This window comes from Myotis myotis, unplaced genomic scaffold (genome assembly GCF_014108235.1).
Source record: "Myotis myotis isolate mMyoMyo1 unplaced genomic scaffold, mMyoMyo1.p scaffold_m19_p_19, whole genome shotgun sequence".
Taxonomy (NCBI): Eukaryota; Metazoa; Chordata; class Mammalia; order Chiroptera; family Vespertilionidae; genus Myotis; species Myotis myotis.
In genome coordinates this window covers 12,522,812-12,534,784 of record NW_023416323.1, presented here as the reverse complement: position 1 = coordinate 12,534,784, position 11,973 = coordinate 12,522,812, and the positions used below count along the sequence as shown (strand labels likewise).

Here is an 11,973-nt window from a genome sequence, read left to right as displayed (position 1 = left end):
GCGTCCTGGGTGACGCTGACATACCCATGCACTCTGCTCTGGGAGCCACCGACTGGCAGGCACATGAAAGGAGGCTGAGTCCTGTCAATCGGGGCTAAGCCAAAGCGACTCCTAGAGAATCAGCAAGCTCTCCTAATTAGGGAGCATTTAAAAAGAAGTGCCACTTATTTATGTCATACAGTAATTTCCTCATTTTAATGGTCACCTCAGTTAATGACTAACAACATATAGCCAAAAAAGAAGGTCAGCCAAGCAAATCTGACGGACCAGAGAGAACTGTTGCTAATGAGCTCACTTTGTGTCTGGATGCAGACAGATGCACAGAAACAGCACAAAGGCGAGAGGAGTCAAACCCCATTTACTCTCCAAGGCGGAAGACACGACCCCGCAGCCTACTTCCCACTATCTTTGACTGACAGCGAAGAGTAAACTTCAGCCTGGCCCTGCATGACATGAATGCTGAATTAGTTTGGTCCAAATTAAATGACATTTACTGAATTGTGACATATAAATATTCTAGAATTTGAAAATCTTTAGCCCAAAGTAAAAATAAAAATATTGTTTCTGCTCAGGGTCCTTGCACAGTGTCCTCTCCCTACATAGGCAGACGGCTGGAGGTGATCAGGCTCAAGGATTCGTTGGAACTGAAGGAGAGACCAGCCCAGAGTGATTTTTTTTTTAATTAAGAAGCAACAAAATGAACTTGAGCTTGGCAAGACCCCAACAGAGAAACCAGGCTGGCTCTGAGCCCAATTTACATGGATGGGCTGAACTTGGACTTGGGCCTGGCTCCTTTGGGACTCTGGGGTCAACAAAGGCCCATCTGCAGACCTGCTCATCTTGGTTGGGGGAGAGGGTGACCCTCCTGGAGACCCCAAGAGTCTTCTAGCCCTCTATCCTCCTGGACGCTTAGCTCCCCTCTGCCCTGTGAGATCCCCCCAGTGTCTTTTCAAGAAGTCTCTCCCTTTTTGCTAAAGTTAGCCACTTTCTATTGTGTTACCCAGAAAACCGAATCTGTTCACCAACTCTCGTCTGTGCTAAGGACAGACACTGGCGTCACCTTAGCCTGCCTGGAGACCTGCTCTTTAAACAGGAACTATTCTTATGCCTGGAGGGATGATGGTGGAATTTCAGAAATTATAACAAGTGTATGGGATGTGGGGGTACCTGGAACCCCCAGCAGTATTACTAATATGGGGACTCTTACTCACATGGGCATGCTGACTCCAGGACATTTCAGGCAACTCAACACAGAAAAAAACAAAGCAACCCATTTTCTCCAGCTCCTTGGAAACCAAGGGGTAACAAAAAAGGAGAAGGGTCTTAAAGAGAATAGGAAAAGGGCATGGAAGGGATGTTCATTCATAAGTCCCCAGGTGACCAAGGGAAGCCCTGGGCCTTCTTTCAAGGTGAAGAATTTTCATGAATCATGGACTCACAATTCAGGCCTGGAGGGGGCCTGAGAGCCTGGGCTGCACTTCCCTTCCTGCCCACCGTCCCATACCAGGGCCACAGCGGAGGCAGCTGGGGAAGGCAGCTCTGTTCCCAGGGAAGACTTCTGGTCATAATATTTCAGAGCCAGTGCAGGGCCAGATGCTTGACACCTACACTGAGGTGGCTGATCTATAAGCCAGAGGAGGTGGAGATTCCACTTTCCAAAATGCTTTCACACCCTTCACCTTATCTGAGTGTCCCTACTGCATGAGCAGGAAGAGTCTATTGCCCTCACTTTCCAAATAAGGAAACATGGTGGGAAGAGTTAGGATACATGCTCAAGACTGCCCATCCAGCAGCTAGAAGAGCTAAAACAGACCTCTTGGTCCATCCTACTCTTCTCTTTCTCCCACTGGATACAGGAAGACAGGTGTTCCCAGACCCGCCACTCCAGATGGCTCCCACTTCCTCCTGAGAACACTGTGCTGGTTCTTCTCACGGCAACAGAATGGAAGGGGTAGGACTCAGGCCTCAGCCTTGCACCTGCTTTACCTGGCCTTCATCAAACAAGGTGCTTCCCCCCTGGGCTGCCTTCAGCTCCCTGCCCAACAGCGAGTGGGAACCTTTGTCCCAAGAAATGCCAGGGGCCCAGAGACAGGGGAGGAGGTTGTTTGCCTGCTGCCCACCTCCAAGCCTGGTCAGGCCCCCTCCTCCCAGGCCCACCCCTTTGGCAGCAGACAGTGCCTTCTGAACATCTCTGTGACCTCTTCTGTGGCGTGGGTTGTGAACTGATGAGGCCAGCCAATGAAAATAGCTTTTCACCTTAGTTGGGATGCAAAGGGACAAGTTTGCCACTAATCTTTCAGTGGGAGCACACATATCAAAACCTGCAAGCAGGCACCCGGGCTTCTTGACCGGGATTTGCAGCATTTCTCCGCCTCCCCTGCTGCAGAGGCCGAGCCTGACTTTCAAAAGAAGGGCATGCAGCCCTGGGCAGATCCTGAGGAGAAACTCAGTGAATGGTGGTGTCATCGGCCTTGGATCCCCCTTTGGGGATTTCCCCGGGGGCCTATCAAAACAAGAAGCAGTCTGAGTGAAAAAGGAAAAGCAGCAGATGTTGAAGGAATGCAGCATTGTTGATTCCTAGAGGCGGCTGCCTGAATATTAGATGCAAATAGGTGCTAATAAGTACAGTTGGAGAAGCTAATGGAAAACTGTCCTTTCCCAGGAGGATCACTGCATGCAGATGCACAGGCAGCAGAGATGGTGGTCTGGGCGAAGCCGGTGTAGACTTGTCCTGTGGAAACACTTGTGGTGCAGAGCTTCCTCCTGGCTCAGGGCTGGCCCCAGGGAATAGGAAGAGAAAGAGAGAGGAAGAAAGAGAGAGAGAGAGAGAGAGAGAGAGAGAGAGAGAGAGAGAGAGAGAGAGAGAGAGAGAATTGGCCCAAGGCAGTGTGCATGGTACGGAAGAGCTGCTCAGCCAACCAGTGGCCCTGGCCATGGGTGGTGAGGGGGCTGCAGGTGTGGGGACAAGAGGACACAGGAGCAGGAGCAGGGACAGGAGCAGAGACAGCGCACTCGGCAAGTAGCTTTCTGCTCACTTGAACCCACACCCCCACCTTTGCTTTAACAGTTTGGGGGCCCCTGGATGTGAGTTGGATAGGGATTCCTCTATCCTGCCGTTCCTGACATTTGAGTCCTTGTCCCTTACATTTGCTCACCCAATCTGCACCTGACTGAGCTGGAGTAGTGATTTCAGCCATATACATGTGCCCCCCCCCCCCCCCACACACACACACACGAGTAACACACAGCCAGTGGAGTGTGGCTGGGCCAGTGCCCTGGGTCTGGCATAGTTTCTGAGCTCAGGGAGACCCCAGCACTGAACCTATGTCACTTTGGAATCAGCAGCCCAATCCTGGCTCTGCATTTTCATGCCTCACTTTCCTCATCTGTCCAACAGTACTGATAATGCCTACTGCGTTGCTGCAGGAATTAAGGAAGAGCCATGCTATCACTGGTATATACTTCCGTTTGCTAGCTCACCTTTCCTGCTCTATCTCTGAGTGCTCTGGGCTTACCTGGGGCATGCAGGAAGCCTCGGAGCTGCCTGGGGCAGAGGCTGGGTGCCTACCAGAGCCCTAGTGCTGGAGTGCCTGAGCCTTCCTCAGGAGGGGCTCTGCTCTGTCAGGGCGGACCCAGCCCCATCTTCTCTGGCCTTTCAAGCTCTGTGAGTCCACCCCAGCCGCCAACTTCATCCTATACTCTGCGTCAGCTGCATGGAGTCACCAGGCCAAACCATCAGCAGATAAAATGAGAGGAGGGGGAGCATCCTTTAACTTACTTTATTACAGGTTTCTTTGCAGGTTTTTAAAAATACCAGGTGGCCCTTCAAGACTGATTTACGCAGCTTTATGTGGTTCCTGGGAGAAGCCTGCCAGCCTCCTTCCTGGGACTGGCTTGCTCCCTGCCGGTGGGGCTACCTCTTCACAGGAAGAACAAAACCTGGAATCAGAGCCCCAAGCCCCCTTCACATCCCTGCGCTGGTGCTGTGTGGCTGTGGACCTGGCACGTCCCCACTCTGTGGTGGGGGGTAGTGTATGGGGAGGAGTCGCTTGAGCCCCGTTGAGCTCACTCACGACCCTCCCAGCTCTCAGGCCCCTGACCAAACAAGGGCTTCAAGGAGGTAGCCCTCAAGGTAGAGTCTGGGTCAGGGAGCACGTGCAGTTGAATCAGAGCCCCAGGAATTTGGGCATCCGTGTGGACACCGAGCGGGCCGCCCAAGACCTTGACCGAATTGCACGGAAGCTGGATTTCTCAGAATCTTCCTCGGTGCAATCCTCTGCGTTTTGCTAGCCCCGCGCCCCCGAAGCGTGGGTCCTGGGCGCGCACCCCTGCCCAGATGTGTCATGGCCTGCTCTGGCGGCGCCTTGCTCTTTTCCCGAGTCGGCGGGAGCGTGCGATCCACAGAGGCAGCGGCAGCACGCTGGCCGCGGTCTGGAGCCAAGCGACAGCGGGAGTCCAGCTCTCAGGAAACCCAGAAGACACGGGCGGCCCACGACTACCTTCACCCCCGCGGCCGCCGGGCCGCGCCCAGCGGCGGCTCCTTCGCAGCGCTCAGCCTGTGGGGCCGCGGGAGCCGCAGAGCGCGCGTGGGTGCGGCACCGGTGAGCTCCCGGGAGCGGCCAGCGGATCTCAGGAGTGATCCCCTCCCGGCGGGGCCACCGCCGCTGCTGCCACCACTTCGGGGCGGGGCCCAGGCCGGGGGTGGGGCGCCAGGCGGGCGCGGCGCTATTTCCAGCCCTGCCGAAGGCTTCGCTAGCACTTCGCTGGGAGCCTTCCCGGCGCGCGAGCCGCATCCCGCGTTGCTGTGGGGAGGAGAGAGGAGCAGGCAGCGGCGGGAGGCGGGAGGCGGTGGACAGACCCGGACCCGGGCGGAGGAGGAACACACCACCGCGCCCTCTCCCTCTCCTGGGCGCTCCGGTCGCCGGCCCCACGTCGCTCGCTTCACCCACCGCACGCAGTTCCGCTGCGAGCGCGAGGAGGCGCAGGGCCCTCGCGGAGCTGGGGCGGAGGTCCTCCTCGCTCCCCCGGCGCCCCAGAGCCGCGGATTCGCCGCGGAGGACCGCGCCGGGGCTGGAAGCGCCCGCGGCCCCGCGAGTGCCGGCTGCGACAGGTAAGTGCGCTGCGCCCCTGCGCCACCCCTTTCTCCGCCTTGTGCAGGCTCCTGGTTGGGAGGGGCGCCCTGAAGGGTCCCGAGAGGGCCCAGAACTGCACTGCGCCCCAGCCCCGCGAGCCCCCGCGAGCGTGAGTCCGAAGCCTTGGGCGGAAATAGGGTGCGCGCTGGGTTCTGGTCTGGCAGCACTTTGGGGACCCCAGTAGTGGGAACTTTAATTAGACTTTTGCTTCTTGGATTTCACTTGCGGCCGCGCCTCTCGGGCTTCCTGGGTCTCTACGAACCCTCTGCTCCCGGTTCCAGCCCTGGGTGCTGGGCGCGGGGAGGCAGCGTCTGACTTCGAGAGGGCCCGGCCGGAGCGCCCCGGGCTTTCCCGCGCGCTGGGGACTGGGACTCGGGTCGGGTTGTGGCGAGCGGGGCGAGGGAGGAGTTAGAGGCTGCCTTGCTTCCTACCCAGCGGCGGAAGGTGCCCTGCCGCTCTATCGCGCGCGTCCCCACCCCGCGACTCTCCTGGGCGCCGGCCTGTTTGGTACTCGAGGCGAGTGTGTGTGCGTCAGTGATCGGTGAAGGTGTGTGCGTGCATGTGTGCGGGAGTCGGAGTCTCAGGCGGCTTGGTGGGCGGTGAAAAATCGGTTTTGCCGCGGGACCCAGCCGAGCTCTGGCCGTGGCTGCAACTCCAGCTGCTGGCTTTGAGTTCTGCACACCAGCTCTGGCCTCGCGGAGGCCGCCGGGCCAGGCGAAGGCGCCGTTGGGGGGTTCAGCGGTGCCAGTGCTGGCGCTTGGGTCGGAAGTGACCCCTCTCTTTTCCCCCGGCGCCAGACTGCTCCCGTGCCAACTTAGGCAGTACAGCTGGTCTCCAGGCCCTGCGACCCTGACCCAGAGCTGATGCAGCAGCCGCACAGCGCCCTCGGCTGTGGACACTGGCTACCGGGCTGTCTGACCTAACCGAGAAGACTCCCTGTCCCGCGGAAGTCTCTGGTTTCACAGTGGACCGACCCCCTTCCTTGAGCCGCCTCCCTGAGCCGAGACTGCCTATCATAAGAGGAATGGGCACCGAAGCCCTCTATGTCTGCTTGGCCGGGATTTACCCCCAGCAGCAGAGCGGAAGCGGTTGAATAAAGGGACCTCCTCTGGACTGAACCGGGGGAGGGGCAGTGGCAGAGGGTTACCCCCTTCCACATCCTTGGGGTGCTTACAAGCTGCACACCCAAGCCCCCTCTCTTTGGGTAAACTTTCACACCCGAGTTCGCCTTGACCCTTGCTCTGGGGTGGAAAACTTTTTCTAAGTCCTGCCCTACAACAAACAGCAGGAGTGGCAGAGTTCTCTTTAAAATTTCTCAGCGGTCATGGCCTCTCCTGCTCACCCTCTATCCCTGTCAACAAAGCAAGGCAGACTGGCCACAGGAATGGGTGACACTCTGGTCCTTGAAGGATACCCCCCTCTTTTAATCCATACAGCCCATGATATATGGCAGGGAGAGGGCCTGGGAGCCTTGGGGGTGGGGGCAGGGAATGGAAGCACCTGGCAGAGCCTTCATCAGATTTGCCTCTGTGAAGTGACCCACATGAGAGATAAAATTCAGATCTGAAGAGACAGAGCTTCATAGGGTGATCAATAATTCTATAGCATTTGAACACAGAAAACCTCAAAGTCTGACCCCATCCCATCGCCTGGCCTGTTCATTCTGGGACATACAGATGATTTATTTACCTGGATTCAGACTCTACGAGAGTGAATTATGTTCCCCAGGTATTGATTTCTAAAAAGACCCCAAATTAAAAAGTCAGGGCTTTCTTAAAGCAAGGTCAAGGATTAATTATTTATAGAGAGACATCAATCAGCCAGTGTGGGGCTCATGTATAAGTTGCCTGCATGGGCAAAAGAAGCATCTTCTGGCTCTGGCTCCGGCCGGGAGAGGAGCGGCTTGTCTGACCTCCTGGGTTTGGCGGAGGTTTCCGGGACTGTGGACGGAGGAGGCTGCTTTGTAACTCAGCCTGCTGTCAGGAGATGCCTTTTTAATCTCGTAGCCAGGATCCCACTTGGGAAATTTCAGGCATATTTGCTGTGTTTCCGTAATGAACATTTACTGATTACAGTGTATCAAGGGAATTTCATTTTTTAAACATTTATTCAAAGCTCTGTTTATGTAAGCTAATAAGTCTGGGAAAGTTCGGCAAAGACGTTTTTGCTGCCTGGTTGTTGGGAAAGTAGGCCTGGTGGGCTCATCTCAGAATTTACTCTCAGTTCAGTTGACAGGAGGAAAGTCAGAGTCTCCTGATTGAAAGTGTCATGCAGGTTGCTTCTCTGCTCTTTACTCCAACTCGGAGCCAGCAGGGGCCTCATAGGCTTTTTGTGGTTTTGTGGATCGAAGAGATGGCCACTTAGAGCTTTTATCGTTGTTTGCTGATGTGTCTGGTTGGAGGCACCGGAGGTGAGCTCTGGAGTCCTGTGGGGCTGGCCGGGGAGGGTGTGGTGCCCCATCTCCTGCCCAGCCTGGAGTCTGGGGCATTTGTCTTCCCTCACCGGCTGCACTTCCTGCTTTCTCCATCATGTAGCAGCCACGCCGGAGACACGTGGAACAGGGAGGGAACCAGTGGGCAGGAAAGTGGACACAAGTTTATGGCATCTTTTTCATGACCAGCCTGGCAATTAGAGTCAGTAAACGCTGTGGGGAACAAGTGCCTAGCCTTTTAGCCAGTCAGAAGGTACTGAGTTACCAACAGTAGATTTATGAAGTACTGGCCCAGGGAGAGCAGTGTGGCCCTGTGGAGGGACAACAAGACATTTTTTTAAAAAGCGTGAGGATGGTTCTCTGCATGTGTATATGGCAATGGTGTCCTAGAGCCCCAGGAAGTTTGCTGGGAAGGCAGCCTGCGTGGTGACAGTTTGGTGACGGTAGGCTCCCTGGCACTGTCTTTGGAGTCATAGCTAGGACTTGCCTGGCTCCAGAGCAGCTGTGTTCCTTCCCTCCTGGGAAAAGGCTGCCCCAAAGCAGAGGAAACCCCTGGGCTCAGACAGCCAGGGGCCAGAGCTGCATTAGCTCAGGGGGCAAAGGACACAGGAGACGCCATCTCATTCTTTCCTGGCTGGAGGCTGTGTGGCCCGTCAGCAAATCAGTGTGGCAGCAGATGAGACTTACAAATTGATCGTGGGAAAAAGTTGTGACTTTAACCCTGTACATAACTACCTGTCATTTGTGATCTGGAGCTGCCTGCACCTGCTGGCCGTAAATGCAGCCTCCGCCACTGACAGCATGAGGAGGCCTGCATTCAGGTGGGCTGACACCCACAAGCAACCCTGATTCCATCTCAAAAGCCGTCTTTCAGGGAGTCTGAGTGTCTGTATGTAGGCAAGGTGCTGGGGCTGGTAGACACAGCTGCCCTCCCAGGCCAGTGACCTGGGTCTCAGCATTCCCACTTCCCACCTGGAATGCCATGCATTGCTGGGCGATCAGTGCTTCTTGCTGCTAGTGACTGAGGACAAGGCACCCTGTCCCTGCCAAGACATGGTCAGAGCTGCCCCTGGCAATGACATTTACTTGAACTAAATGAGAGTTGTCAACATTGAAACCTGAAGCCAAATGACCCTGCGTCCCACACTCCCAGTGTCAGAGCCGCTGTCCATCTTCTTCATTCTGCCATCAGTGAACATTTACTGCGCATGGATTAGGTGTCTGTCATTGTGCCAGGCTCTGGGGACACAAGATGAGCAGAACTAAGAGTGGTCCTTGCCCTCGTGGGTTTTGTAGTTTTGTGGGACAGAAATTCCCTCACATGCATCCCTCACTGACTCAGGCTCTGCCTGCAACACTATTACTAAACAAACACCCCGTGCCGGTGTGAGTCTAGGCTACAATGAACATATGAAGGACTCGGCTGGGTGAGTGCGAGATCTACAGTAGAGTAATCTGGCCTAGACTGAGGGGTCAGGAAGACTTCCCTGAGGAGGTGACACTCTGCTGAGATCTGAAGGAGGAGCTGAAACTAAGCAGGGAGGGGTGGGAGGAAGTGATGGAGAGGGCTTGCCTGGCACAGAATGTAAGTGGATGAGAGGGAGCGTGGGGCACATCCAGGAGCTGTGGGAAGGCCCATGTGGCCAGCAGAATGAAGGAGGGGAGATGTGGTTGGAGATGAGTGGAGTTCCGTCCGGCCCTTAGGGCCTTGAAGATTTTTGGGGGGAGACTTTGGACTTGAGTGTACAGCCCCTGTAGAGGAAAGAGCTGCAATAATCCTGGAGGAAGGTGACCATGGTCCTAAAGAGGAGTGATGGACATGAATCCACCAGGGAGAGGGTGAGGGTGGTTGGGACCGTGACTCCTGGATCACGAGTGGGAGCTGTGAATGCTCTGAGGCAGGGCCCCCTGGACCAAGCACCTGTCCACTCTGGCTGGCATATGTTCTTCAGGGCTGGGGATGTCAGGTAGCTGCTCATGTGGCTCTGCCTCTGTGCCCCTGCCCACTTGGCCCGCCTTCCAGCTTTCCTCCTAGCCCTTGGCCTTCTGCTATATTCCCCCATGTGGTCACCATTTAACCCTAGCTTGTGTGCGCACTCAGTAAGTTACAGCCCAGTACCCTTTGCCCGGTGTTCTCTGGTGAGGACAAGCTGTTATGATGCCTACCTTTCTCTTGGCCTGCATGTTGTCCATTTAGCTTCCTGGTGATCTGGTAGGTCCTTTACCTGCCACCCACTTGTACCTGACCTGGCAGCTCCACTCCTGAGCCCTCCCCTCATTGCCAGCCCTTTCTCCTTTCCCTCCTACCGGTGGGAGTCACCTGAACCTACTTCTTCAAGGGGCTCTGCCCATGGCTCAGAGATCCCCAACTCCCTCTGATGTTGGTACTTCGCTCTGCAGCTCAGCTCAGGCCCCAGCGTCCCTGCAGGCATCACCTGGTCCCTGCAGCTCTTCTATAGCTGGGGTGGGACAGCAGGCCTGTGAGTCACCCCACTTCCCGTGGTGCCCACACTGCTGGCTGCAGGCCCTGCTCTGAGTGGTCACTGAGCTGCAGGCAACAGTCCAGGTCGCTGTCACCTTGTCCTCACTCTGCCTGGGCCTGAGCCAGCTCCTCCCTGGCTGGGCCAGACTCAGGGACAGGAGGGATGAGAAACAAGAAAAGGAAACGAGGAGGTACAGATGTGCTCCTTGGGCCCCAGGCCTCTCTGGGGCTGATTCCTACCTCCCTTGGGCTCTCTGCCTGGAGAGTGGACTCATCAGACTAGTCTTCCTTCCTATTCTGGCTACTGCCCTCACCACCATGGACCTGTGGCCATGCCCTGGTGCCTATCCGTGGGAAAGAGACACAGGAGAGCCCCTCTGCCAGCAGCTCCTAGCCCGGGCACAGGTTGACTCATACTTGGCAGGCAAGTCCTCCCCACATTCAAAGTTGCCTCTTCGTGGGGACTGATTTATCTCCTGGGACAAGACCCATCTGCCCAGGCCTGTGAGCACTGAAACTCTCCTCCATCCCTGAGAGGTAGGGGTTTGCTTCCTGTGCTCTTAAGGGGAGCATCAGGCACCCAGCAAATACTGACAGTGGTCCTGCCATGCGCAGAGCCTCTTGCCAGATCCCAGAGGAGGCTGAGCAAACCCAGCAGGTCACAGTGCTGCTCTCTCCAGCGGTCTTGGCCACGTGGAGCTCGGCATAGAGAAGGTTCTCGGTGATTGCTGCTGGCAGACAGAGGGAGCTAAACTGTGCAGTCTGTCTACATGGGTGGAGCCACTGTGTGATGCAGGCACACTGTCTATACTGGTTGAGTCTAGGGCAGCTGTGGGCAAACTACGGCCCGCGGGCCGGATCCGGCCCGTTTGAAATGAATAAAACTAAAAGAAAAAAAGACCGTACCCTTTTATGTAATGATGTTTACTTTGAATTTATATTAGTTCACACAAACCCTCCATCCATGCTTTTGTTCTGGCCCTCCGGTCCAGTTTAAGAACCCATTGTTGCCCTCGAGTCAAAAAGTTTGCCCACCCCTGGTCTAGGGTGTGAGCACCGTTCATTTAGTCAGTGCCTGCCCCACTCCTGCTGGGATCTTTGCACGAGGTTCAGAGCTCTCAAACTCTCTCTGTCTTCAGTGAATTTCCCTGTGGTTGAGCTCAGCCCAGACCTCAGCTTCCAGTCAGACAGTGGCTTGGTCCATCAGGTCTGTCTCCCAGAGCTGAGGGTGTTGAGCCCAATGTGCCATGTCTACACTGGTTGAGCCAGTGCACAGAGCAGGCACTGTCTACACTGATTGAGCCCGGTTCTGGCTGAGGGCTGTCTGTGTATACTGGTTGAGCTCAGCACATGACTCAGGCAGTCTACACTGGTTGAGTCATGCATTACACAAGCTGTCTGTCTAAACTGTGTGAGCCAATGCTCAACGCAGGCGCTCTGTGTACTGGTGGAGCCAGTGGGTGATGCGTCCAGCCTGCGGCTGGCTGAGGCCTGTATTCTGGACTTCTTCTGATACCCTCGCCAGGAATACTCCTTTCTCCCCTCCCGTGTACACCTCCGGGTCCAATTTAACTCCCGCTTCCAAGGAACTTTCCTTGGTGCTCCCTCAGCTTTCCCATGCCCTACTCCAGTCTTTGCTGGCTCGGAGCTGGGGGTGGTATGCATGTGGGGCATGGGGACGCATTGTGATCTCACCTGGATGCCCCTCCCCCATTGGGCTTGGGGGCTGAGCCTGCTGCCACCAACAGATAGAGAGGCTGCCTGCTGTCAGTGGTCATGGCCACCTCCCCATCCCTTACAGCAGCCACGCACAGGCCTTTTTCCCAGGAAAGTCATCTGGGCGGGAGCTCTGCCTCCATGCTCATAGAAAACTACACACTCCTCCAGACTGAGTCCATCTGGCTGTCTCCTGCTTAGCTTTGGGGCCT

At 56.0% G+C, this 11,973-nt stretch overlaps 1 protein-coding gene across 1 annotated transcript in view; it reads left to right on the top strand.

Moving 5' to 3' along the window:
• The first annotated feature begins 4,494 nt into the window (after window positions 1–4,494).
• CHST8 (carbohydrate sulfotransferase 8) overlaps window positions 4,495–11,973 on the top strand; it is a 112,795-nt gene continuing 105,316 nt past the window's right edge. Inside the window, exon 1 of the mRNA XM_036346988.1 lies at window positions 4,495–5,110. The gene's annotated coding sequence lies outside the window, so the exon portion shown is untranslated. The remainder of the gene's footprint in view (window positions 5,111–11,973) is intronic.